At 48.7% G+C, this 26,506-nt stretch overlaps 1 protein-coding gene across 7 annotated transcripts in view; it reads left to right on the top strand.

The window, feature by feature from the left end:
- The window catches only part of ALPL (alkaline phosphatase, biomineralization associated), an 86,489-nt gene that overhangs the window by 33,931 nt on the left and 26,052 nt on the right, over positions 1-26,506 (top strand). The window contains exon 1 of one of the 7 annotated variants that reach the window (XM_019982044.2): positions 23,073-23,256. The exons of 3 other annotated variants lie outside the window; for them this stretch is intronic. The gene's annotated coding sequence lies outside the window, so the exon portion shown is untranslated. Of the gene's footprint in view, positions 1-23,072; positions 23,266-24,211; positions 24,286-25,071; positions 25,197-26,506 lie in introns of those variants that run through there. 3 more of the 7 variants (XM_019982027.2, XM_019982053.2, XM_019982036.2) reach the window with 3 other exon arrangements.

The following is a 26,506-nucleotide window of genomic DNA, read 5'->3' as shown; positions in this document are numbered from 1 at the left end:
GCAGGTTCGATCCCTGGTCTGGGAAGATTCCCCTTGTGGCGGAACAGCGAAGCCTAGACACCACAGCTGCTGAAGCCCGTGTTCCTAGAGGCCTGTGTTCTACAACAAGAGAAGCCTTGGTGATGAGAAACCCACGTGCTGCAATGAACAGTAGCCCTCGCTCACCGCAGTTGAGAAAGCCTGTGCACAGCAACGGAGACCCAGTGCAGTCGAAATAAAAAAATTAAAAAAAAAATGCTTAACAGGGTGCCGAGCACATGGTAGGTCTTGTGATCATCATCCGTGTAACAGGCGTGGATCCTGCCCTGTGCTGAAGCCCGCAGGAGGAATCTGAGCCTGCTGGGAAAGCTGAGAAAGCCTTCGTGGAAGAAGGGAAAGCGGTCATGAATGACTGTAACAGCGTCAGCTCATGCCTCTTGGGGGGCAGACTCTGCTCCAAGTGCATTAGATGTAGGAACTCCTTTAATCCTCCTAGCGGGTGAGTATTGTGATGACCCCCACCCCACGGAAGAGGAAACAGAAATGAGCTTGTTTGTCTGGGTGATGGCAGCCTGGTGTGTGCATCCTGGCCTTCCAGCTACGGCGTCTGGCTGCCTCCTTTTGTAAGGAAAGGCTCATCGAAGTTTCCTGCTGGTCAGTTCACTTTCGCCTGTGTTCAGGCCTGGCTGTTGGCTGGCAGGCCTTCGTCAGGGTCCGCACTGCTATTACATGGTCCCCGGAGTGGACTATTTCCTGGGGAGGCTTCCCCACATCACATCCAAAGGCTGAGCCCGGATGGAAGTTCCAGAAAAGGAAGCCAGGCTATCACCTCACCCCTGCCTGGGGCAGTCCCGGCACGTGTCAGCTCCGTAATTCCCCGGGCACTGCTCACAGTGGACAGCAGCAGGGCTTAGCATCCTTCCTGATGGGGAAGATTCGTGACGGTTCTGAGGGAGGTGCTGCTCTGGTTTGTAGTACATAGAGGCAGAAACCAGGTTCATTGTGGTTAAGTAACCTGCCCAGGGTTGCAGAGCTGATGAGTGGTGGGGCTGGCGTTTTAAGCCGGAGCCTGGGGCCTTTCTGCTCTGCCTCTCAGTCTGCTCTGAGTTGACTGGTTTTGGCTCTGGTGACGGAAAAAAGGTCTGTCTTGAGGATGTCTGCTGCAGAGATTCAGGCCAGCCTCCGAACAATCTTAATTTGTTTAGTAATACTAAGAGCTGTCATTTGCCGAATCCCTCACGTATAGCCAGCTAAGTAAGTATTTTACATACCCTTTTTCATTTGGTCCTCTTTAAAAAAAAACAAACTATTTATTTCTTTGGCTGTGGCTCATGGGATCTTTGTTATGTGACATGTGAACTCTTAGTTGTGGCATGTGGGATCTAGTTCCCTGACCATGGATCGAACATGGACCCCCTGCATTGGGAGCGTGGAGTCCTAGCCTCTGGACTGCCAGAGAAGTCTCTCGCTTGATCCTCCTAAACTTCCCACAGAGTAGGTACTCCGATCCCAGTTTTTACAGGTGAAAAAAAGCGTGGAAAAGGAAAGGGACTTACCCACGGTCATGCAGCTCAGACGTGGTTAAGCCGGAATTCGAACCTGGGCAGCTTGGCTCTGGAGTGTGGGCGCCTAATCACTTAATAAATATTAGATAAAACTCTGCAGGCCAGATGCATAAACTCTTCTTGAACCTGATGGTTCTTCCGGAGTCCAACTCAGGGAAGCGGGTGCAAGGCAAGAAATGAGCAAAAAGCAGGAAAAGACCGCAGGATACTCCCCGGCCACCTGAGCTGAGCATGTGGAGTTTATCTACCCCTGTGTGATTCCTGGGTGAAGGCAGGAACAACGGGTGGGGGGACACGGTGGGGCGGTCCTGCTGTCTCCAGAACCAGGGTCAGGAGGAGGGCAGGCAATCGGCCTGGCTGAAGCTACTGCTAACTGCGAATCCTCAGTGGGGGACTGGCCCCAGCCTCTGTCCAGGGCTCAGGCCTGACCCTCCTGAGTTTCCATCTCAGGTTTCAGGAGTCTGCCTGGGGTGGGAAATCTCAGCGCGCTGGTTTGTGCAAGAACTTTGCAGTTTCCTCCTTTGGCACCCAAGTCCCTGGGCTGGTCTGCCTGCCCCACTTTGTGCTTTTGGAGGAAGCAGATCGTTTCCTCTTGAGTGGCTACATGATTTGAATAATCAAGTATTTCCCCACTGGCCCACGGCCAGACAGAGCTCAGTGTGCAAGGCCTCCCGTTCGGGCTCCGGAGCAGGCCTGCCAGCCTCCTGGACCCACAGCTTGCTCTCCTTTGCGCGGCTGAGATGGACAGGAGACCCCCATCCTGCTGGCTTTGCTGGGCAGGCCCCAGACGGTTCCTGTGACAGAGGCAAGGCTGGTCTCGCACTTTGTCACCTCGCTGTCTAGAGTGGCTCCTTTTGGAGGAAGGGGGGACTGTCCTCCTTCAGGAAATTCATGCTGGAGTGGCCTTTCTTGTCAGCTGGGTGTGACCTCTTGGCGCCTGTTGGTCTGTAGAAAGGAGGAAGCAGAGTCAGGAAGCGGGAAGATGGGTGCAGAACATTCGTTCATTCATTCAGTGAACATTTCCTCAGCCCAGCTGCCTGCTCGGCCCAAGACTGGGTGCTGGAATTCACAGATGAGCCTGGTCTAGTATTTCCTTCAAAGATCATCCAGTGTGTGAGGAGATGGTCATGTAAACAGAGTCCCAGTGGCACAGGATGAAGGAAAGTTTAAGAGCTGTGGGACCAGGGGAGTCCACCTAACCATTCCGCAGGAGACAGCATCATTCTCTCTTTTTTTTTTTAAGCATCTTCTGTAGGCATGCAGAGTTCTAGGTGGAGATACAGGAGTGAACCACACTCTCCTCCCTCCTGGGGCTCCTCTAATGCAAAGGACAGACCACAGAGTGAAACTAGGTTTTATATACAGCAGTGTGTATACATCAATCCCAGCCTTCCAACTTACCCCTCACCCCGCTTACCCTCCGGTAATCATAAATTTGTTCTACATCTGTGACTTCATTTCTGTTTTCTAAAGAAGTTCATCTGCGCCCTTTTTTTAGACTTCACATATAAATGAATGATATATGAAATTTATCTTTCTTTGACTTCACTCAGTATGACACTCTCTAGGTCCATCCATGTACACACTGCTATATATAAAATAGATGACTAATAAAAACCTACTATATAGTACAGGAAACTATTCAATATTCTGTAATGACCTATGTGGGAAAAGAATCTAAAAAAGAATAGATAACATGTGTCTGTATAACTGATATGTGTATATGCATATGTGGGAAGAGAATCTAAAAAAGAGTAGATGTGTCTGTATAACTGGCATGTGTTTGTGTAACTAATCAGAGTTGGACGTGACTTAGTGATCGAGCACACACGCATGGTTGATTTACAGGGGTGTGTTGCTGTACACCTCACACTAACACAGCATTGTAAATCAACCATGCGTGCGTGCTCAATCGCTAAGTCACGTCCAACTCTGTGACTGTGCGCCACAGACTGTAGCCCGCCTGGGTCCTCTGTCCAGGGGATTTTCTAGGTAAGAATACTGGAATGGATTGCCATTTCCTCCTCCAGGGGATCTTCCCGAGCCAGGGATTAAACCCACGTCTCCTGCATTGGTAGGCAGATTCTTTAGCACTTAGCCACCTGGGACTCTGTACTCCAATAAAAAAGTAAATGAAATAAAAATTCAAAAATAAATAATAAATAAAAATTAGGTTAATTTCAGCCAACGACAAGCACTGTGAAGAGAAGAAACGGGATTGTGAAATAGTGAGAGACTGGGTTCAGAGGTGGTGAGCTTTGACCTGAAGGAGGCGTGAGCCAGGCGAAGACCTGGATAGCGGGGGATGAGTGTTCCAGACAGGGGGAACAGAAGGTGCAAAATCCCTGGGGGAAGACAGCAGAGCACAGAAGGTCGGAGTGGTCAGGGGAGGGGGCCAGGAGATGACCTCAGAAGCTGGGCTTAGACAGAGCTTGCAGACCTCTGACCCTACTCTGGGAGAACCAGCAGCACCTGCCAGGGCGCATAGGTGGTGGGTGACCTGTTTGTGGGATGGCCCTTTGAAAACTTTTAAAGCAGGAACCTTCAGTGTTCACCGTACCAGTCCTCTCCAGGCACAGAGAGGGCAGCTGAGGCCCAGAGGGAGAGGGAAGGGGACCCTTCCAGATCTCAGAGGGAGGTGATGGACTCTAATCTGGGTCCCCTAGCCTCCCACCGTTTCTCTCCAACATGCCCATGCCGCCCCTCTAAATTAAACACTTCCTCTTTGCCAAGGAAGTTATCTATCTTGCCTCCTTTGTCAGGAGGAAGGTGAGGCTCAGGGAGGTGACCAGGGTTCCATGGGATTGACCCTGGGCAAGTGACTGAACCTCAGTTTACTCTAAAATGAGGACAATAATGATCTCTCACTCACAAAACTGTTGAGCAGTCAGTGAGATGCAACAGGCGTTGAGCTCTTACTGTTCAATTCAGCCGCTCAGTTGTGTCTGACTCTGCGACCCCATGAACCACAGCACGCCAGGCCTCCCTGTCCATCACCAGCTCCTGGAGTTCACCCAAACCCCTGTCCATTGAGTCAGTGATGCCATCCAACCATCTCATCCTCTGTCATCCCCTTCTCCTCCTGCCCTCAATCTTTCCCAGCATCAGGGTCTTTTCAAATGAGTCAGTTCTTTGCATCAGGTGGCCAAAGTATTAGAGCTTCAGCTTCAACATCAGTCCTTCCAATGAACACCCAGGACTGATCTCCTTTAGGATGGATTGGTTGGTTCTCCTTGCAGTCCAAGGGATTCTCAAGAGTCTTCTCCAACACCACAGTTCAAAAGCATCAATTCTTCAGCACTCAGCTTTCTTCACAGTCCAACTCTCACATCCATACATGACCACTGGAAAAACCATAGCCTTGATTAGATGGACTTTTGGCAAAGTAATGTCTTTGCTTTTTAATATGCTATCTAGGTTAGTCATAACTTTCCTTCCAAGGAGTAAGCGTCTTTTAATTTCATGGCTGCAATCACCATCTGCAGTGATTTTGGAGTCCAGAAAAATTAAGTCAGTCACTGTGTCCACTGTTTCCCCATCTATTTGCCATGAAGTGATGGGACCGGATGCCATGATCTTTGTTTTCTGAATGTTGAGCTTTAAGCCAATGTTTTCACTCTCCTCTTTCACTTTCATCAAGAGGCTCTTAGTTCTTTCTGTAGTGCTTGTCAAAATGTGAATATTTACCTAGCATTTTTATTTTAATTTATTTTACAGACTCTGGGATCTTTCAGTGGAGTCCTCATGACTCTTGTTCAAGCATATGTCACTGGTTCATAATGGCTCTCTTGTCTGTTTTTTAAAATTAATTTATTTTTGGCCACACTGGGTCTTTGTTGCTGCTCATGGTCTTTATTTGGTTGCAGCAATCGGGGGCTGCTCTTTGTTGAAGTACGCGGGCTTCTCATTTCGGTGGCTTCTCTTGTTGCAAAGCATGGGCTGTAGGGTGTGCGGGCTCAATAATTGGGTGAACCAGTGTCCTTTGCGCTTCAGTGCAGATTCCCTTTTTTTTTTTTTGTAAATCAAACTAATGCATATTTACTTATTTTTCCAACACTTTATCCTAAAAATTTTCAAACATACACAGCAGTTGAGAGAACTCCATAATGAAAGTTCTGGCCCCTGAGGGCCTTCACTCTGCTGAGCTGGGTTCTGTTCTCCACAGAGCTGTATGTCTCTCATACAGATGCTTTGTCAAAAAGATCGGGAGTCACTGGGCAAACAGGAAAGGGTGTGTAAGAGCTTGTAGCTGCTATAGTTACTCACGTCTCTCTTTGAAGCCTTGGCTTTTATCTTCCTGCCCCGTTATGTGGTGATGTGTGTCACTTTGCAGCAAGGCATGTTCTTAACCACTGGACCACCAGGGAAGCCCTGCTGTTTCCATTTTTAAATGTAGTCTTCTTATTTCTTCCTGAGTCAGTTTTGGTATGTTATGAATATATGGACTTCTTTGGTGGCTTAGACGGTAAAGAATCTGCCACCAAAGAATGTGGGAGACGTGGGTTGATCCCTGGCTTGGGAAGATCCCCTGGAGGAGGGCATGGGAACCTACTCCAGTATTCTTGCCTGGAGAATCCCATGGACAGAGGAGGCTGGCAGGCTGCAGTCCATGGGATTGCATGTATTTATATCTTTTTAGAAATGTATGCATTTAATCTACATTTTTATACTTATTGGCAAAGGTTGCTTATAGCATTTTCTTATTGTATTTCTCTTTTCCGTAATAACTGTATATTATCTCTTTCTGCCTCTATTTTTTAAAATTAATCTTGCCTCATTTATCATCTTTTTTAAAGGACCAATTTGTGGCTTTGATCTTTTCAACTTAATCTTTTTTTCCCCTGTTTCGTTGATTTTGCTCTTTATAATCTTTCATTTTGTTTGAGTTTCTGTTCTAATTTCCTTAATTGGAAACTTAGTTTATTAATTTTTAGCCTTTCTTTGCTGCATTGCACAATTTTTGGTTTATCGTGTTTTATCATCAATTGGTGCTAAGTAGTGTTGAATTTCCAGAGAAGGCAATGGCACCCCACTCCAGTGCTCTTGCCTGGGAAATCCCATGGAAGGAGGAGCCTGGTAGGCTGAAGTCCATGGGGTCGCTAAGACTCAGACACGACTGAGCGACTTCACTTTCAATTTTTACTTTCCTGCATTGGAGAAGGAAATGGCAACCCACTCCAGTGTTCTTGCCTGGAGAATCCCAGGGACAGGGGAGCCTGGTGGGCTGCCGTCTATGGGGTCGCACAGAGTCGGACACGACTGAATCGACTTAGCAGCAGCAGCAGCAGCAGTGTTTAATTTCTACTGCGGCATTTCTCTGATGTATGAGTTACTTAGGAATTTTTTTTTTTTAATATCCAAGTATATGGGGGAATTGTTTGTTCTTTTAAAAAATGACTTCTAAGTTAATGGTCACAGAATGTGTGAAGACCTGCTATTTAAAATGTGAGACTTGTTTTGTGGCCAGGTATGTGATGAGTGTTCCTGAAAAGAATGTGTGGGTAAACTTTGTTTCTCCTACCCCACTTTTTCATTACAACTTATCTTGTTTTTCCTTTAATAGTTTATTACTTTAAAAAATTATCAGCTGTAGCTTTGCCTACAAAGACAAGATGAGCATTTTCTCATATCCCTTGGTCTCTCTCCTCCCTTTCAGCCCTTAAGCTCTTCAACAACTGGTCTTTGAGCCCCCATGATAGCACTTTAAAGTTGTCTAGAGTTTTCAGTTCTGAGGGGGGTGTGTGTGTGTGTGTGTGCACGTGCTAAGTCACTTCAGTCATGTCTGACTCTGTGATCCTACGGACTGTAGCTATATATATATATATATTTACCTTACTCTTTTCTTTGATCTGGGAATTTTTTTTTAAAACACCAAACTTTACTAAGTTATTTGCTCAGCTTTCATATATCTTTAGTATCATCTGAGGAATTTGTTTCTATTACTGAAGTGTTAATAATTACTTCAAAGAATTTGGGGGTGGGGGTTGTACAGACCTTTAACATTTGAATGGCACTTTAGCTGGATATAAAATGCTCAGTTCAGATTCTTCTCCTTGGGTGCTTTGGTCCATTCGATTTGACACTTGCACCTTTGTAAGTGATCTGTTTTTCCCTGGACTTTGAGAATGTTTTTTTATTCTGATGTTCACTCTAATATTTCTCAGTGTGCATTTTTCATTATTTATCCTGTTTGGTGTATTCGGGGCTCTTTCAAAATGAGATCTATCATCTTTCTTCAGTTCCAAGGATATCTGCATTATTTCTTCCAATATCTCCTCCTTTGATTTATTTTCCTCTCCTGGAACGCTTAATATCTGCAGCTACTGCTGCTAAGTCACTTCAGTCGTGTCCGACTCTGTGCGACCCCATAGACGGCAGCCCACCAGGCTCCGCCGTCCCTGGGATTCTTCAGGCAAGAACACTGGAGTGGGTTGCCATTTCCTTCTCCAACGCATGAAAGTGAAAAGTGAAAGTGAAGTCGCTCAGTCGTGTCTGACTCTTAGCGACCCCATGGACTGCAGCCTACCAGGCTCCTCCTTCCATGGGATTTCCCAGGCAAGAGCACTGGAGTGGGGTGCCATTGCCTTCTCCAGCTTAATATCTAGATGTTAGCAATTATATTTCATCTCTCTTTTTTTGTAGTTGATATATAATTTCATTCAATAAAATGTACAGATCTCAAGTGTTCAGTGTAGTGGGTTTTTTTTTAACTTTATTTTTGTATTGCAGTACAGCATAATAACTATAAAACTCACAGAATCGGACACGACTGAGTGACTGAACTGAATTTATAGCCAAGTAACAATGTTGTGATCATTTCAGGTGAGCAGTAAAAGGACTCAGCCATATGTATGCATGTATCCGCTGTTGTGAGTCGCTCAGTATGTCCAATTCTTTGCAACCCCATGGACAGCACCATGCCAACATTTCCTGTCCTTCACCATCTCCCAGAGTTTGCTCAAACTCATGTCCACTGAGTCAGTGATGCCATTCAACCATCTCATCCTCTGTTGTCCCCTTCTCCTCCTGTCTTCAATCTTTCCCAGCATCAGGGTCTTTTCCAATGAGTTGGCTCTTCTCCTCTGGTGGCCAAAGTATTGGAGCTTCAGCTTCAGCATCAGTCCTTCTAATTTTAGTATATGTGCTGCCAAAGTGAGCACGTACATCAATCCTTCTAATGAATATTCAGGGTTGATTTCCTTTAGGATGGACTGATCTGATCTTACAAACCAAGGGACTCTCAAGAGTCTTCTCCAGCACCACAGTTTGAAAGATCAATTCTTTGGTGCTCGGCTTTCTTTATGGTCCAACTCTCACATCCATACGTGACTACTGGAAAAACCGTAGCTTTGACTATACGGACCTTTATTGGGAAAGTAATGTCTCTGCTTTTTAATATGCAGCTATGTTTGTCATTGCTTTTCTTCCAAGGAGCAAGCATCTTTTAATTTCATGGCTGCAGTCACCATCTGCAGTGATTTTTGGAGCCCAAGAAAATAAAGTCTGTCACTGTTTCCATTGTTTCCCCATCTATTTGCCATGAAGTGATGGCACAGGATGCCATGATCTTCATTTTCTGAATGTTGAGTTTTAAGCCAGGTTTTTCACTCTCTTTCACCTTCATCAAGAGGCTCTTTAGTTCCTCTTGGCTTTCTGCTATAAGGGTGGTGTCATCTGCATATCTGAGGTTACTGATAATTCTCCCCAAAATTTTGATTCCAGTTTGTGCTTTATCCAGCCTGGCATTTTGCATGGTGTACTCTGCATATAAGTTAAATAAGCAGGGTGACAATATGTAGACTTGACGAACTCCTTTCCCAATTTAGAACCAGTCCATTGTTCCATGTCCAGTTCTAACTGTTGCTTCTTGACCTGCATGCAGATTTCACAGAAGGCCGGTAAGGTGGTCTGGTATTCCCATCTCTTTAAGAATTTTCCACAGTTTGTTGTGGTCTACACAGTCAAAGGCTGTAGTGTAGTCAATGAAGCAGTAGATGTTTTTCCAGAATTCTCTAGCTTTTTCTATGATCAATGGATGTTGGCGATTTGATCTCTGGTTCCTCTGCCTTTTTCTAAATCCAGCTTGTACATCTGGAAGTTCTTGGTTCAAACACTGTCGAAGCCTAGCTTGAAGGATTTTGAGCGTTACTTTGCTAGCATGTGAAATAAGTGCAATAGTGTGGCCGTTTGAACATGCTTTGGCGTTGCCCTTCTTTGGGATTGGAATGAAAACCGACCTTCCCCCTCCAACCGCAGTCAATGTAGCAGTTTGACCAATCACATTACCTTATAAACAGAACCCCAAAATAAGATTTTAAAAAATTTTCTCTCTATCGAGTTCCCTCATACCCCTTTCCAGTCTATTTTTCCTCCCAAATAGCATTCATTATTCCCATTCCTTTTACCATAGATTAGATTGGTCCTCTTCTAGAGTCTCACAGAAATGAAATCATACAGCAGGTACTCTTCTTTGTCTAGCTTCTTTCACTTAGCACAATGCTTTTGATATTTATCTGTGCTTGTTGCCTCGGTAGCTCTCTTTTTTTCCCGCCAAGGGGTTTTCCATTGTATTGATATACCAAACCACCACTGTTTATTCATTCTTCAGTTACTGAATATTTGAACTATTTCCAGTTTGGGGATATTATGAATAAAGTTCCTTTGAATACTTTGTAATCTTTGAGTGTAAATACTTAAGAGTGAAATTGCTGGATCGTGTCATAAGTATATGTTTGCTTGACAAACTCTCTTTCAAAAGATTATTACACAATCACGAGTTTTTCTACATTTTTGTCATGGTGACTTGGTTTTAGTCATTCTGGTGGATGTGAAAGGTGTTTTAATTTTCATTTACCTGATAATGATGTGGCGTACCTAGAGCTATTGGTCATTTGTATGTTTTCTTTTTTTTTTTTTGAAATGGTTAAGTCTCTTTCTGTTTGTGTGGGGTGGGGAAGAAGAGTTAATCATTTTATTGTGAACTTCGTGTGCGCATGCTCATTCATGTCTGACTCTTTGCCACTCCATGGACTGTAGCCCACTAGGTTCCTCTGTCCATGGGATTCTCCAGGCAAGAATACTGGAGTGGGCTGCCATTTCCTCCTCCAGAGCATCTTCCCAACTCAGGGATTGAACCTGCGTCTCCTGCATTGGGAAGTGGATTCTTTACCACTGAGCCGCCTGGGAAGCATTGTCAACTTCAGGAGTTCTTTATTTCCTGGATACAGTCTTTTGTAAGCCATGTGTATTGTGCATATTCTTTTCCAGAATATGTCTTATCTATTCAGTTTCTTAATGCTGTCTTTTTTTTTTTTTAAGATTTATTTATTTATTGGCCATGGTGGGTCTTGTTGCTGCACCCTGGGGCATTCTTTCTTATGGAGCGCAGGCTCTAGGCATGGAGGCTTCAATAGTTACCGCTTGTGGGCTTAGTGCTCTGTGGCATGTGGGATCTTCCTGAACCAGGGATGAAACTGGTGTCCCTTGCATTGCAAAGTGGATTCTTAACCACTGGACCACCAGGGAAGCCCAGTGCTATCTCTTGATGAGCAGAAATTTTAAATGTTGGATGAAGTCCAACTTATCAATTTTTTAAATGAAGTCAAGACTCCTTGTCTTACCCAGAGTCACAAAGATATCTGCTTATGTTATCTTCTAGAAGCTTTACGGTTCTGGCTTTTTATTTATTTTCAATTGAAGGATAATGCTTTATAGTTCTGACTTTTATAATTAGGTTTATGATCCATTTCAAATTGACAGAGTAAGATTGGGGTTGGTGTTCAACTTTTAGCCAATCTTTTACCGTTTCTTTCATATTTTCTATTTCTTCATCCCTCCTGGCTTCTTCCTAGAGATATTCCTCCATCTGATATCCCAGTTCCCTATTTCATTGCTCAGATGCTGTATCTGTTCTATAATTCATTCTACCTATTATACTTGTTGTTTCAACTGGTTTTTCATATAGAATATTTCCACCTGGGTCCTTTAACAATTTCTTATTCTCTTTTATTTCACTAATATCATATTTCTTTCATGTGTTTCTAATGCTTGTTTTAGAATTCTTGTTTTAAAATCCATCTGTTGAACCTGGCCAGTTCCAGTGGTATCTCTAATCAGTTATCTCTAATCAGTTTGTTTTTCTTTGGAAGCCCGTCTGCTCCCCAGATTCCCTGTTCTTTAACCTGTGATCTCATTCCTCAGGGGAAGGGAACGTTCAGCTAGCCTGTCTGGTGCTGCACATTGGGGTAAAAATCCAAGCCTGACCCTGGTCTCTGTCAGCATCGTTGAGCCCAAGGAGAGGCCAGCCCCAGAGTGGAGACCCTCAGGTGCCAGAGTTGGATAGCTCCTCCCCAGGTTTAGCGTCACAACACCCCCCACCCCCACCAAGTACCTAACTCTACAGGACTGAGCCTCACTTTCTTTTCTTTAACTGTTGAATTCGGGCTGTGCTGAGACTTCATTGCTGTGCACAGGTGTCTTCTAGTTGTGGCAGGCGGGGGCCAGTTGCGGCACGTGGGGGCTCAGCAGTTGGGGCACGTGGGTTTAGTTGCCCTGTGGCATGTGGAATCTTCCCACACCAGGGACCGAACCCACGTCCCTTGCATTGGCAGGCGGATTTTTACCCACTGGATTCCCAGGGAAGTCCTGAGCCTCACTTTCTGAGTGCTAGGAAGAAGCAGCCAGGGGAGGGGGCTCTCTGCCTAGGTCAGAATCCTCCAACCTCCAGGTCTGGAAGAGAAGGGCTGGTGCAGTGGCTGTGTCAGCCTGTTAGTTCGCTCCTGATTTCTGCAGTTCCTCAGTGCCTGCTCCGTGGCCCTGGTTTTACTCCCGCGGGCACTTGGGCCGTCTGCCTGGTCCCTGCCTGTTCCAGTGAGAATGCTGGCCTTCATTTCTGAAGGGCAAGTGGGCATATTTGGGGGGCGGGGGCCGGGAGGGGGGATGGAGGGGTTGTGCTGGGGAAGTCTTGATGCAAAAAGGCAAGAGCAGAGCTCACACTCTGTTATCTGTTCCATGGTGTTCTCCACGCCCGCTCCAGGCCCTACCCCTTCTCCCGGCTGCTAGGTCCCCACCCCCTACCCCTGCGCACACCGATTTAACCACCCCCTTCCATCTCCCCAGGAGATTCCGCTTCCCTCCACAAGTTCCTAGGCTTAGTGACGTTTTGCTCTATTGTTACTCTGGTGTTGATTTTCGGGAAAGGGGCCCAGAGCCACATGTCTTCCCTCCTGTTTGAAGGGAAAGTACATGCAGCGCCCCCACCGCATCGCCAGCCAGAGCACAAAACTTCAAAAGGAAAACAGCAAACTGACTCAGGATAGCACTGGAGTCAGCGACGTTGGGACAGAAAGACCCAGAACTTGTAATTAGCATTAAAACATAGCTTTATCATCTGTTCCTGCCCCAACCTTTGCATGCAATGGGAGAAGGCAATGACACCCCACTCCAGTACTCTTGCCTGAAAAATCCCACGGGCGGAGGAGCCTGGTGGGCTGCAGTCCATGGGGTCGCTAAAAGTCGGACTCGACTGAACGACTTCACTTTTGCTTTTCACTTTCATGCATTGGAGAAGGAAATGGCAACCTACTCCAGTGTTCTTGCCTGGAGGATCCCAGGGACGGGGGAGCCTGGTGGGCTGCCATCTATGGGGTCACACAGACTCGGACATGACTGAAGTGACTTAGCAGTAGCAGCTGCTCACTGTTCTCTAAAAAAAGGACTTTCTCCTCCAGACCTTCACCTGTGCTGCTGTTCACTTTAATTAGTCTGTTTTCCATGCACTTCTGCTGGAAAAATTCTGGTACATCCTCAAGATTCTTTCCCTGAAGGCCTCTCATGGGCAATGTGATACTCATTGATAGCATGGGGTTCTAGAGTTAGGAAACCAGGTGCCTGTCCTGTTCTTCAACTAACTGACTGTGTGACTTTGGGAAAGTCTCACTATCTCTCTGGACCTTTAGGCCCCTGCTGGGAAAAAAATGAGAGTATTGAGTTTGATTATTTTAGAACCCCTTTTAGCTCTGACAGGCTGGTACAGTTGTTTCACAAAGTGGGGGGCCCCATTCAGGGTCTGGAAGTGGGCTCTTGTCTAACACTCAGAATGAATTGTCTGGGGAGGCACACATACTGACGAGGCAAGAGACTGTTTTGGGAATCCAGGAGTGCTGCTCCGCTACGTGGCTTGCAGTCTCGGGGTTTATGGTGATGGGATGCGTTTCCAGGTTGTCTCTGGCCAACCATTCTGACTCAGAGTCCTTCCTGATGGTACTCGAGTTGCTCAAGCCACGATGGATTCCATCAAGGAGGACTCTGGAGGGTTCGTAGGACACATGGCGTCTCCTTTTGACCTTTCCCAAATTCTTCCGGTTGGTAGTGGCTTGTTAGTTCCTTACCAGGACCTCCTGTCATAGAGTAACTTATGCAAATGGTTACTGTGGTGCCTGGCCAGGGCAGTTTCCCCTAACAACTCCCTGCTGAGAGACTTCAGTTCCTACTCAAGATACTTCTTGGGAACTGGGGCAGCGATCTCTTTCTTCTGTAACTGCTTCCAGCTGAGATGACTGTAGTCCTGCCTCCACAAGATCTGCATATAGGTATTCTGTGCCCCAAACCGATACTCACCCTCGTGGTAACAATTTAGCCTGAAACTATTTGACCCTGTCGGAGATGAAACAGAGACCAAAACAGGAGACCTAGCAGGATGGTCATCAGCAGGCCCCAGAAAAGGAAGGCGAAACTGGGTTGGGGGCTTCAGGGTGTGATTCTCCTCTGATTCGTTGATGGTGAGGTAATAGGTCCAGTGCTGTCTTGCCTGGAGAATCCCAGGGATGGGGGAGCCTGGTGGGCTGCCGTCTATGGGGTCGCACAGAGTCGAACATGACTGAAGCGATTTAGCAGCAGCAGCAGCCAGGTGTCTAACATTCAGCCTGAAGTTACCATCCTCCACCTGGGTGGGGGACCCAGTTCTCAAAGGTATTGTTACGCATGTTTGGTGAGTGGGCGCCAGGATCCTGCCCCAAGACTCGAGCGCCACTTGACTGCTCTTCCCCTGTTTCTGTACTGCCTCCCTTCCCTTATCAGCAGTGGTTTGAATCTGAGTTCCAGAAAACTCAGAAAAGGTCAAGGAGGCCGAATGACGCCTATACCCTACAAGGATATAGAGAAGGATCTGAATTCCAAAGGCCCACAGAGTCCTGCTCAGTTTTAATTCAGGGAACTGGGCCACTAGGGCTCTGGCAACTTCCTGTCAAATGTGGCATGATGCTGCCTCAATTTGAAGAATAAACTCGGAACTGTAAGTTTTTCTGAGTTGCAAGTCCTAGATCTGAGTCTTCTTTGATTAAAACCTCAGTCCCTTGGTCTGCCATGTTGGTGTAACCGACCCAATTAAAGGTAGTTGGGGGAGTGACAACTGGAATTTTAATAGAGTAAATCTCATTTCTTTTCAGGAGAGTAAGCCTGAAACCCAGTCTGGACCAGGTATTTTGGGGAAACTCATCTAAGTAGGTTTTAACTTTAAATGTAATATTAACATATAGACACAAGGTGCTATTGGTCATCATATATGTCTCCTCTTTTTGTTAGTGTATGATCTAAAACAATTTCCTTGTCTAAAAATGTAACAGTTACAAGAGGAGACCTTTAAAAATTAAGGTTGCAGTTACTGGCTGCCGGCAGACATTGTTTTGAGAACATCTGGTGGCATCCAAGTCTGACACAGCTCAGAAAACAATTTCTTGGCAATACAAGGACTAGCCTTAAATTACCATAGTGTCATCTAGTTATTTCTTTGGGTGTCTGAATCATAGTTACTCCATTTTTACTTTTAATTGTAATATTCTCCTTAATAGCCAAAGCAGATGTCACCATTAATGATGTTAGTATTTCTCTACGTATGAGAAGATGCTAGAATTGAGACTCATAAAATCTTCTCCTGGAAATACCTGTTTGAAGACCTCTTCTTCCAGCTTTTCCCTGAGCACAAGTGCCCCCTTCCCGGTCTCCACCCTGAGCTGCCTTCAGGAGGGTGTTGAAGGTCAGCAGCTGCAGTAATTTGATCCTTGTAGAGGTAGATGAAAGTGCCAGTTTCCAGTCAGCAGATTCTTTACTAGCTTCTTAAGATACAGGAAAAGATTCCCTCTTGTTGCTTCTTCCCATATCTCAAATTAGACACTGTTGTAATTATTGATCTCATATGGATCTACATGGCATCATTTTATCAGAGGCTCATTCAAACATTTGGTTATGTAGGAAATAGCAATTTTATAAAATAGATAAAATACAAATAACATAGATAGCAGTATTAGTAAAGTCATAAGAATTAAGCCAAAACTTCCCTTAGGTGTAGCCCAGTATATCCCAGGTCATCTAATGTAGTCTATTCTGTACCAGTCCTTATCTTTCAAGGAAATTATGTATTGGCATTGTCCATAAAGAAGATCCCCTGGAGGAGGGCATAGCAACCCACTCTAGTGTTCTTGCCTGGAGAAGCCCCATGGACAGAGGAGCCTGGTGGGCTACAGCCCATAGGGATGCAAAGAATTGGACACGCCTGAAGCAACTGAGCACGCATTGTCCACAAGGCACAAAGTCCTAGTGTTACTAGACTGATCATCCTTGCTGCTGCTGCTAAGTCACTTCAGTCGTGTCCGACTCTGTGTGACCCCACAGACGGCAGCCCACCAGGCTCCCCCGTCCCTGGAATTCTCCAGGCAAGAACACTGGAGTAGGTTGCCATTTCCTTCTCCAATACATGAAAGTGAAAAGTGAAAGTGAAGTCGCACAGTCCTGTCTGACTCTTTGCAACCCCATGGACTGCAGCCTACCAGGCTCCTTCGCCCATGGGATTTTCCAGGCAAGAGTACTGGAGTGGGGTGCCATTGCCTTCTCCGATTATCCTTAGTATGATTTAATTGTTCCCAACATAGAGGAAACTTTAAATTTAAATTACCATAGCCTGGTGTTTTCTACATAAATCCATCCCATAATTGTGGGAGATTTTATTGCTTGGCTGAAACTTTGCTTGTTGGTCTGACTGAGCTTGATTCACAGAAGAAAACTCATATTTATGGCCAGAGTCAGAGTAGACATTAAGAACTGACCAGGTGAGGGGATTCTACCTGGGAAAACCTGAACAGGACTGGTGGGGCACACGTTGCTCAGCCAAAATGGGTTCCAACGAGGAGGATTCTGAGAGGTTGGTAGGACACGTGGCGTCTCCCTCTGCCCTTTCCCGAATTCTTCTGGTTGGTGGTGACTTGTTAGTTCCGTGTTCCTTACCAGGATGTGTCGTAAAATAAAAAGTGGTTACTGCGGTGCCTGGCCGGGGTGAGTGGTTTCAGTCAGTGGTTAAGAGCCTTCCTTCTTAAGAATGAAGGTTCTGGACTTACTTAATCTCTGTGTTTCAATGAGTAGCTAGTTCAGTTCGTGAAAGCTCATTTACTGACCTAGCATAGTGGTTAAGAGCTTACCCTTTGGGCTTGGACAATTTGGGTTCATAATCCCAACTCTGCCACTTGTCTGCTGTGTGACCATAGGCAAGTTGCTTAGTCTCTATGCTTTTCCCCCCAGCTTCTGTCTAATAAGGTTGATCCGAAGGGTCCCTACCTCAGGGTATAGGAGCCGAATGAATGCAGCTGGCGCTGTGCTGATGGTGGTGGTTCACCATCACACAGACCTTTTCTTCATTCCAGTCCATAGAATCTTGATGTTTGCCTGCCAGGTTCTATCTAAATTTTTAAAAATTCTACCCAATATTATTGTCTAACCGATACTCTCTATTGCATTGCATCTTTAAAACAGCCTTGCAAAATCAGGATGTTTTAAAACAACCTTGCAACCTGTAACCCTGTCTTACATTGCATCTTTAAAACAGCCTTGCAAAATCAGGATGTTTTAAAACAACCTTGCAACCTGTAACCCTGTCTTACAGATAAGGAAATTGCAGCCTCAAACATAAAATCACTTTCAAAGCCGTACCGCCAGGACCTAACCTTGTATCCAGCTTCTCCAAGGCCAAGGCCTTTCCACTCTGCCTCATAATCAGAAAGATCAGTCTGGGGTTTGGGAGCTTATTGAACAAATCCAGATGGGAAAGCTTGGTGAGAACGCCCCCTCCCCCTTCCATACTTACGCCCGCTGTCTGCCTGCCCTAGGCCTTCCCCAAGATGTCTTTTGTATGTTTCATGCAAATACAGGTTTTGTAATGGGCCAGAAGTTAATTGAGGAGACAGAACGACGGTGGGTTGGACAATCAGCGGCTCAAGGAACCTGAGATAGGGAGTCAGAGGGGCTCTGGGAAGGAGAGCAGTAATCTTGGAGGACACGGAGTTGGCAAAGAAGAGAACTGAGATTCAACCAGCCCGGAGCTGACGCTGGAGAGCGAGGCCTGCGGAAACAGTTGTAGGTCTTGCTAAGAGGCAGTTCCAGACTGTGGCACCAGGGCTGACCCCAGCCCTGTCGTTTATTCTTGCAGGTTTGAACATGTGGCTTTACCTCTCAGAGGCTGCAAAAGGGCTGCTAGTAACCTTTGGTAAGGGAGAAGTATCAGTGCACCAGAATCTCAGCTCCACGGCTCGTTAGGTTGGTGTGCATGGACTTTATTTAGTCCTGAAGTCTTGGTTTCCTTATTTGCAGTTCTCAGCTGTGTGGGACTATTGGAAGGCTCCGGTGAGATGATTTCCTGGTGAGACCTTCTCTGATCTCTCTATTTAAAACTGCAAAAAAAAAAAAACCCACCCCAAAACAACAACAAAAACTCCCCTGCAAATACCACCTCTCCTCCCTGCCTTCTATTTCTCCATCTCACTTACCTACTGATTTTACTTATTTTCCTGCATTATCCTACTGATTTTACTTGTTTTCTTGTTGTCTGCTCACCCCACCAGCAGGGATTTTCCCCTGGTATATAGTAGGTGCTCAGTAAGCAGTGGTCAAATGACGGTTGGTTGATAATGTATAGGGAAGGCCCTAGGGTATATCGGGGATGTTGAGGCAATGTCAGTTGGATCTTAAAGATGCTGGACAGAGGTAGCAGGACAGCTCGCTTGGGATACCATGGGCTGCCCGTGAAAGCATTTGGAGCCTGGATTTTAGGGTGGTGGCTGGACCCTCTCCGGCCACAGCCTGCAGGAAGTGAGCCCTGTAGGAGAGCCCTGTAAAGCCGGATGGGCCTGAGTACTGGGGCCTCTCATGGAGCCAAGACCCTCAGGGCAAACAGGAAGCCCATGATACTAGGCTTCCCTGCTTTCTTTGGCTTTTTAAACCGCTCTGATTGCCGTGTGCAGGCGTGCTCAGTAGCTCAGTCGTGGCCTCCTCTTTGTGGCCCCATGGACCACAGCATGCCAGTCACTCTGTCCATAGAATTTTCTAGGCAACAATACTGGAGTGGGTTGCCATTACCTCCTCCAGGGGATCCTCCCAACTCAGGGATCAAGCCTGCATCTCCTGCATCTTTACCACTGGGCCATCTGCAAAGCCCTCTGATTGCCCCTAAGTGGAGCAAACTACCTCAAAGAAAGGCCAGTCCTAGCACCGTCCTTACCGTCCAGAAGGCCAGGAGAAAAGGCACTGGGTTTGGAGTCAGATAGATCCAGGGGCATTGCCCCTCTTTAGCAGTTGGGAGAGTCACTACACCCCTCTGAGTCTATTTCCTTCTCTGTGAAATGGGTGCATCAATTTCCCCCTTGTAGGCCAGCCTCCTAGGGCTTTGTGTAAAATATAGTGAAAGTGTGTTTGGTGACCTAGCATCGTTAGACCAAAGGGCCTAGAAGGCTGATTGTACCTGTGGCCCCCAGCACAGGACCAGGCACATAGTAGACACTTGGAACCAGGTGGTCAAAGAGTTGTTAAACTCAACTGACGACAACCTGTTGGAAGCGGAGGGTCTGAGTCTTGCATGTAGAAGAGCTTTTAGGCAAATCCTCTCCATGGACTTTCTGCAGTTCTACTAGTTAATAGATTCCACGAAGACCTAACTTGTATTGGTTGGCCTCATTTTATCATCCACTTGAAGCTTACTGATCCGTCTTTAACTCGTTTGCAAGATTTTTTCCTTTGATAGAGACAACTAGCTGAGTGACAGGATGTGGTTGTTTACAATGTAAGTAGCTGAGAAAAATGGGCTAAATTGGAGTTCTGAGCTCAGGCTCTATGTTCCACATAACATAAAAATCCAAGGTAAGCAATACGGGGAGGTAATTAGCTCATATAACTTGGATATTCAGAGGTAGGCTTCAGGCATGGCTGTATCCAGGGGCTCAAGCAATGTCATCAAAGATTCAGATTCTCTGCATCTCTCTATTCCACCTTCTGAGAGCTTGCTTTATCTTCAGGCTCTGCACAGTGCACCTCCCCATCGCCCCACACTCTCACATCACACCATCCAGGTGGGAGAGTCTTCCAACTGAAGCCATCAGGACCCACCTGCAGCTGCTGGAGGTAGGATTGACTCAGACCACTTGGCTGAAAAAGGGAGAGTTGCTTCCCAAAGGAACTCTGCAATATTGTTAGGAAAGGAGAATGGATTATGCCTGGGTGGCCAAATATGACAGCAGATGTCCACCACAGTCCTCAAGGGGAAGCAGCAGAAAGCAATAGAAACATCTGATAGCACTTGACAGTTTGCAAAGTTCCTTCCCTCTCAAGAAGCTATTTCTGGAAGTGGAGTGGCGTTTCTTGTCCCTGCTTTACAGATGAGAGAACAGCCCTTGCTGACCAGCCACGACTCTGACTTGTAACTCTGAGCTGTCACCACGCACCTCAGCCCCTTTTATAAATTTATAAACCCAAAGGGACTGACCCGGGAGGGAGGGGCCAGTGTGACTGAAACCCCTCCTTAAGTGCCTGTTCCAGATAGGAGAGGTCCCGAGGAGACTGCAGTCACGTGGAGGCCCAGGAGGAGCCGGTCTGGGGACAGAGGCAACACCCTGATGTGAGGACCGGTCACGGGGCTGGACGCACGCACAATGGGAGCCCTGCTTTGCTCACTGCCAGGACTCTGCAGCATGCGCACGTGCACACACACACACACACACACACACGTCACGTGGCACACTGACGCAGGGCTCCCTGTACTGGGGGTGGCTGAGCCATCGGGATCTGCTGTCCGTGATGGTGACTCTGATGGAGGTTGTCCGGCATGTGACTGGGCTGGGGGAGCCAGTGCCCTGGATACGGAGCCAGACATGCCTGGCCTGCATCCCAGCTCTCCCACATGGTTGCGGTGTGACCCTGCATCCCCCCGCCCCCTCTCCGAGCCTCAGCTTTCTCTTCTGACCCGAGCTGGTAATTCCCACCTGGCCAGGTTCTTGGAAGGTTGAACAAAAAGCTCCCGGTGCGTAGTAGGTGCTTCATTCATTAAGCTTTTCCCTTTCCCTCTTCACAGTGGTCCTCCTGTTGACAGTTGTGTGACCCCAGCCAAGTTACTTAACTTCTTTGTGCAGGGGGAGCAACGACCTCCTGTACTGTGTGTTGTGAGGATTAGACGAGGGAAGGCCTGGAAAGCGCTTAGTGCCTGGCAACCTTGTTATCACTTCTCCCACTAGCTAACATTTATTTGGGTGTTTAATATGGGCCAAGCCCTGGGTCTTTGTCTTACTGTTTGTTGTGAAATTCGGTCTGGTGATCGCCCAGTGATACAGGTACAGCCCGCGAGAAAACTGAGGCCCGGAAACGGCAAGTGACGTGCCCGAGGTCACAAAGCCAGCAAGCGATGGGGGCTCTGCTCAGCCGCGCACCCCTGGGCTGGGACCCTCACCTCTGCAGGCCCGTATTTCCTGCCTGAGGTGCAGGGTGCATGCCCTCCCAGAGTCAGCAGGGATATCAAATGCAGGAGTGCCAGGAGCCTCCATCCACCGGAAGGTTCCCTGGGAATGTGAGGAGCGCTGTTATTGTGGGCCCAGGGCAGTGAGACCCGTCTCTGGGAACATCCGTGCCCTTCCTGTTCCGACGGGAGCCGGGCATTCGAGAAACCAGACACACGCCACCCAGGGATACTGCTTGAGTTGGCTGCCGCCCAGAAGGTTACTAGTTCATGGCCCATTTCTCTGAAGTCCAGAGCCGCCTCAGCCCCCCACTTGCAGGGCCTGTGTGGGCCGTCTGTGGAATGGAGGTTTCTTCTCCTCGGGGAAGGCTGCCAGGGCACGTGGCGCAGTGGGGGCAGGCGGGGAGAGCAGCCACGGTGGTCCAGGGTCCTGCAGGAGGGCCAGCCGAAGTGGGGGATGGTGGGGGAGGAGGGGTGTGTCCAGGGGTTGAGACAGGCCTCCAGCCGAGGTCCGCCCCTCCCCCCACCCCGCACACCTTGGGTGGTCCCCTCTGCCGGATAGGCCTCCTGTGATCAAAGACTTGGACTCAGCCACTCTCTGTGTGACCTGGGGCAAGTCATCTCTCCTGTCTTTGGTGATGTCGGGGTAAGAAGGCCTCCCGCAGGGGCTGAGGTGCACATTCAGAAAGAGCGAATCGTGAGTGTGAGTCAAATGGTAGCTGTGTCTATTCCATTAGTCCACACACTTATCACATACACATTGCAGGTAGAAAAGATGTGGTTTGTTTCTAACCTGACTGATTGCTTCAGGAGTTTACCCTTGGCCCCGGGAGACAGGAACATCCATAAGCGATGTTGAATTCTTGACTCGGTCGCTTTCTGGCTGTGTGACCTTGGATAAGGTGCTTAACCTCTCTGTGCTTATGTTTCGTTACCTGGAAGTTGGGTGGATGGCATCACCGACTCAATGCACATGAAGTTGAGCAAGCTCCGGGAGTTGGTGACGGACAGGGAGGCCTGGCGTGCTGCAGTCCACGGGGTCGCAAAGAGGCAGACACGACTGAGCGACTGAACTGAACCAAAGTTGGGTGTAATCATTGTGGAGACTGAATGAATTAATATAGGTGAAGTGCTTAGAACAATGTCTGGCACCCAGTAAGAGCTATGAAAAGATATGCTATTTTTGTCACAAATGTAATGACCAAGTATGTAAAATAAGGATTTTTCTAGAATAGGATCAGTTTGAAATGTTCTTTTCAGTTGACAGGAACCACTAATGTTTGGAATTCCAAGACACTGGCATCCATGCTGTGCCTCACAGACGGCCCTGTGCTTCCCATAATAGTGCGGGAAATCTTAGCTAGTTGGTGGGGTTGACTGCTGCGTGACCCTGGGGAGGTTGCACACCCTCTCTGTGCCTTTCGTTTCTTGTCCGCTGTGAGAGTAAGCATTGGACAGCTTGTCTCCTGGCACCAGAGGGGCTTCCGCTGCAAGAGTGCTGAGTGCGGGGCCCAAGAGCAAGAGACAGCAAACACCCCGGACGCAAAGCACATTCCCCACCCCCACGCCACTCAGCTCCCAGGCTTGGCCGTGAGCAAGGTGGCCTGGGAACATGTCCTCCCCGTGGGAGGAGGGGAGCCCGTGTGGGAGCATCCCAGACCCCCCTCTGCCTGGGCACGGCGTCTCTGGGCCCTGCCCTCTCCCTCCCCCACCTCCCTGCTGCCAGCTCGCCTCTCTCCAGTTGAACCTTGACTGGCTTCAGTCCTTTGCCCGGGGAGCCAGTGTGTGGCACCCAGACTGGGCCAGGCGCCCCAGAGAGCCTCAGAAAAACCTCCAGCTCTAGAACTCAGACCCTTGAGGCTTTCGGTTCCAGCTCTGCTGTGTGGCCTCAGGCGAGCGGCAGACCATCTGAGCTTCAGAGTCCTCATCTGTGAATGGGTCAACAAGAGGCGTGTGAGTCAGGTGGGGCCTGCGAGCGCCTGCCCTTGGTCCTGCTGACCTCAGGGAGCAAAGCCCTCTGTGGTCTGTCCTGGCTGACTTTGTCGTCTATCACCAACAGACCCCTGCCTTTTGCCCCCTGACCTCTATATGCCACATTGCTACCTCCTTGCCTTTGCATTTTCGGGTTCCCCTCTACGGAGTGCTCCCTCTCTCTATTCATTTTAACCCCACCATCCAGCCAGCCCGGCTCTCCTCCCCACTCCACGGAAGCTTCCCCTGTTTCTTCCTTCTTCAAGAGAAAAAGGAAGTGGCAGGCCACCAGCTGGGTGGTTTGTCTGTGAGAGAGAGACAGACAGATGGATCTGGTCCTCAGGACACGCGGCACCCCTTGACTCTAGGAACTGGAACTTCCATCTCTTAACTAACTCCTCCCCCGGCTGGAGGTGCCCAGTAGCCAGGCAGGCTTTTTGGTTTCTGGAGTCTTGGAGCGAGAAAGCCCTCCCGGACCTCCCGGGTGGGCAGGTCTGTGGTGCACCCAGGGAGAATGACCGCTGGCTGAGTGGGCAGGGAAGGGTCTGTCCGTTCTCAGCGCTAGCTTCTTGCCGGCCCAGTCGTCTCCGAGTCTGTCCCCACACTGCCCAGTGGCCGTGGCTGCCGGGTGATACTCACTGCCTGCTTGCCACGTCTCGGGCTCTGTTTTAAGCCTTCCTGTGTATTAACTCATACAATCCTTACAACGACCCATGGCTTCTGTTGTCTTCCACTTTGCCAATGAGATACCTGAGGCTCCAGGGGTGGGCTCACTGGCCCTGAGCACCCCCTGCCCTGGCTTGAGAGGAGGGATCTGAACCTGGAGCCCTGGAACTGGCTCGCTTCCTGCTGCCAAGCCGCCTCCTCCGTCACTCAGCGTTGACCTGCCACCCTTCCACCCACCTACCCACATTCCTGCCCGGCCGGCCAGCTGTGCGCTGGGCTCTGCCAGCCACAGGGCGGCCTCCATCCACAGAGCAAGATCCCTGCTCGCTAGGAGCTCACACCATGGTGAGGAGCGACCACCCATGGGCCTTCAGGGTGCTCCAGGTCTTGAGCACCCGGCTTCTAGGGGAGGAGCTGTAACTCCCGCCAGGTCCTGGGCGGGGGTGCTGGGCAGCCCAGCAGAGCTGAGGTCGAGGGGGAAAGGGTGATGGGAGGACTTCATCGGGTGGACAGCAGGGAACATTTGAGACCTGTTCCAGACCAGGGAACGCAATGTGCAGAGGGGCTGAAGCTGGAGGTGCCTGGGTTGAGGGAGCGGAGGTGGTGGTGGAGAGAAAGCTGGCATCTTATTACAGCTCTGAAGGTGCCACGGCTTGGCAGCAGGCAGGGCTGACACCAAGCCTCCCCAGGCACTCCCGCGCCTGTTTTCTGCCAAGATGGGGTGCTGTCAGCAGTGACTAGAGGTCTCACTCCATCCCAGCACCTGACCTGCCACCCTCCCAAGGAAGTCTGTCCTTGGGTCTGACCTGAAGCCCACTCTGACCACCACATATTCCTTCCAGAGCCCTTCACCCCGAGGCTGCTTTATGGCAGAAACCATAAATAACTTCCGTCCTGAATGAATAAACTCCCAGCCAGCAAGGCTTGCCAGGGACGTTGGGCTTGGCTGCGAGAGCGATTCCGTGTCCCCTCTCTCTGACCCTGCAGCTGAAATGTTCCTGGGCTCATCTTCAGTGGCTCCCTCTCCCCAGGCAGCTGCTGCAGCCCTGGCTGGTGGTGCCGGACCCCCTCCATCTCCCATCCCATTCCCCACACCGCCCCCCCGGAAGCACTGGGAACATTTAGCCCTTCTCTTCAGTCACAGTTCCTTGAAAAAGCCAAGAAGGCCCAGCTGACAGCCCAGAGGCACTGGCTCCGGGCTGGTTCTGACTGATCTCGGTGCATGTCTATGGGGAGTAGGAACTGGGAGACCCGGGGTAAGTCTTTTATCTTCTTTAGGCCTTAGTGTTCCCATCTGGGCAATGGGATCATCTCTAAGGCAATGTTTCTCAAACTAATCTGCTCGTGGGATGACTTCCCAGGCCCTGCCCTGGGAGATTCTGAGTAGGTTTGAGGTGGGGGTGGAGGCTAAGAATTAATTAGGTGGGGAGGTTGTCATGTCTCTTTAATTTTTTTTTTTTAATTTGAGTGCAGCCACCCCCAGGACACCTCTTCTTTCCCAATGTTTCCTTAACTCAAATATCGACAGACCTTCCTCACCTAACAATTCGGGCAAGGTGGGGGTTACTGGCCCCTGGATGAATTTTTATGTGTTTATACACTTTACCTCCCAGATCACTGTAAAGAATGCTTCCATCATGCCATAAAGTTCCCTCATGTACTTGCCAGGCTATGCACCTCCCTGGGTACCATTTGGAAACAGGACTTTTCCTGCAATCACCCAGAGTGATTTTTGTGGTCTGGGACATTTGGGAAGATCTGGTCAAAGAACGCTTCCCAGCCCAGACATTGTTGAACTGTGACCTCTAGACTGGGGGCTCCCGAGGACAAATAACTAATACCCCCCACCAAGCACTGCTAGGGAGCACACGGTGACACTCCTGTGGTCTCATATCGATTTATTAGGCTGGTGCGTAGGGGAGCTACAAAAGGTATCTCGGGCTTGGGAGCTCAGTGGGGGTGGGGAGGGCTCCTGGGTGAGTTGCGGTGGGAAGTCTGGAACAGGGGTGACCCCTGGGTGGGGCCCACGTGGAGCCCTGTGAAGGCCTGGCTCTGTCCCCCCCATCGGTGTACCCCTGGATCATCTTCACCACCCCCCCTGGGCCTTTCTTCCCTCAGCTGGAAAGGGGGACAATTGTATCCAGCTCTCAGTTAATAAGGATTAAAGTAAGATCAGGTAGGGGCTCCCCAGGTGGTGCAGGGGTAAAGAATCCTCCTGCCAGTGCAGGAGGCGCAAGAGATGTGAGTTCGTTCCCTGGGCTGGGAGGCTAACCTGGACTAGGAAATGACAACCTACTCCAGTATTGTTGGCTTCCCTGGCGGCTCAGATGGTGAAGAATCGGCCTGCCATGTGAGAGGCCCAGGTTCGATTCCTGGGCTGGGAAGATCCCCTGGAGAAGGGAATGGCAACCCACTCCAGTATTCTTGCCTGGAGAATCCCATGGACAGGGGAGCCTGGCAGGCCATAGTTCATGGGGTCACAAAGAGCCGGGCACGACTGAGTGCACACAGGCAAGATGAGGTACTTCACATTTCAGTGCCCAGCCTGCCTCTGGGGCCTCCTAAA

This window comes from Bos indicus, chromosome 2, assembly GCF_029378745.1.
Source record: "Bos indicus isolate NIAB-ARS_2022 breed Sahiwal x Tharparkar chromosome 2, NIAB-ARS_B.indTharparkar_mat_pri_1.0, whole genome shotgun sequence".
In the NCBI taxonomy this organism is placed as follows: domain Eukaryota; kingdom Metazoa; phylum Chordata; class Mammalia; order Artiodactyla; family Bovidae; genus Bos; species Bos indicus.
This window is presented reverse-complemented; position numbering and strand designations above follow the sequence as displayed.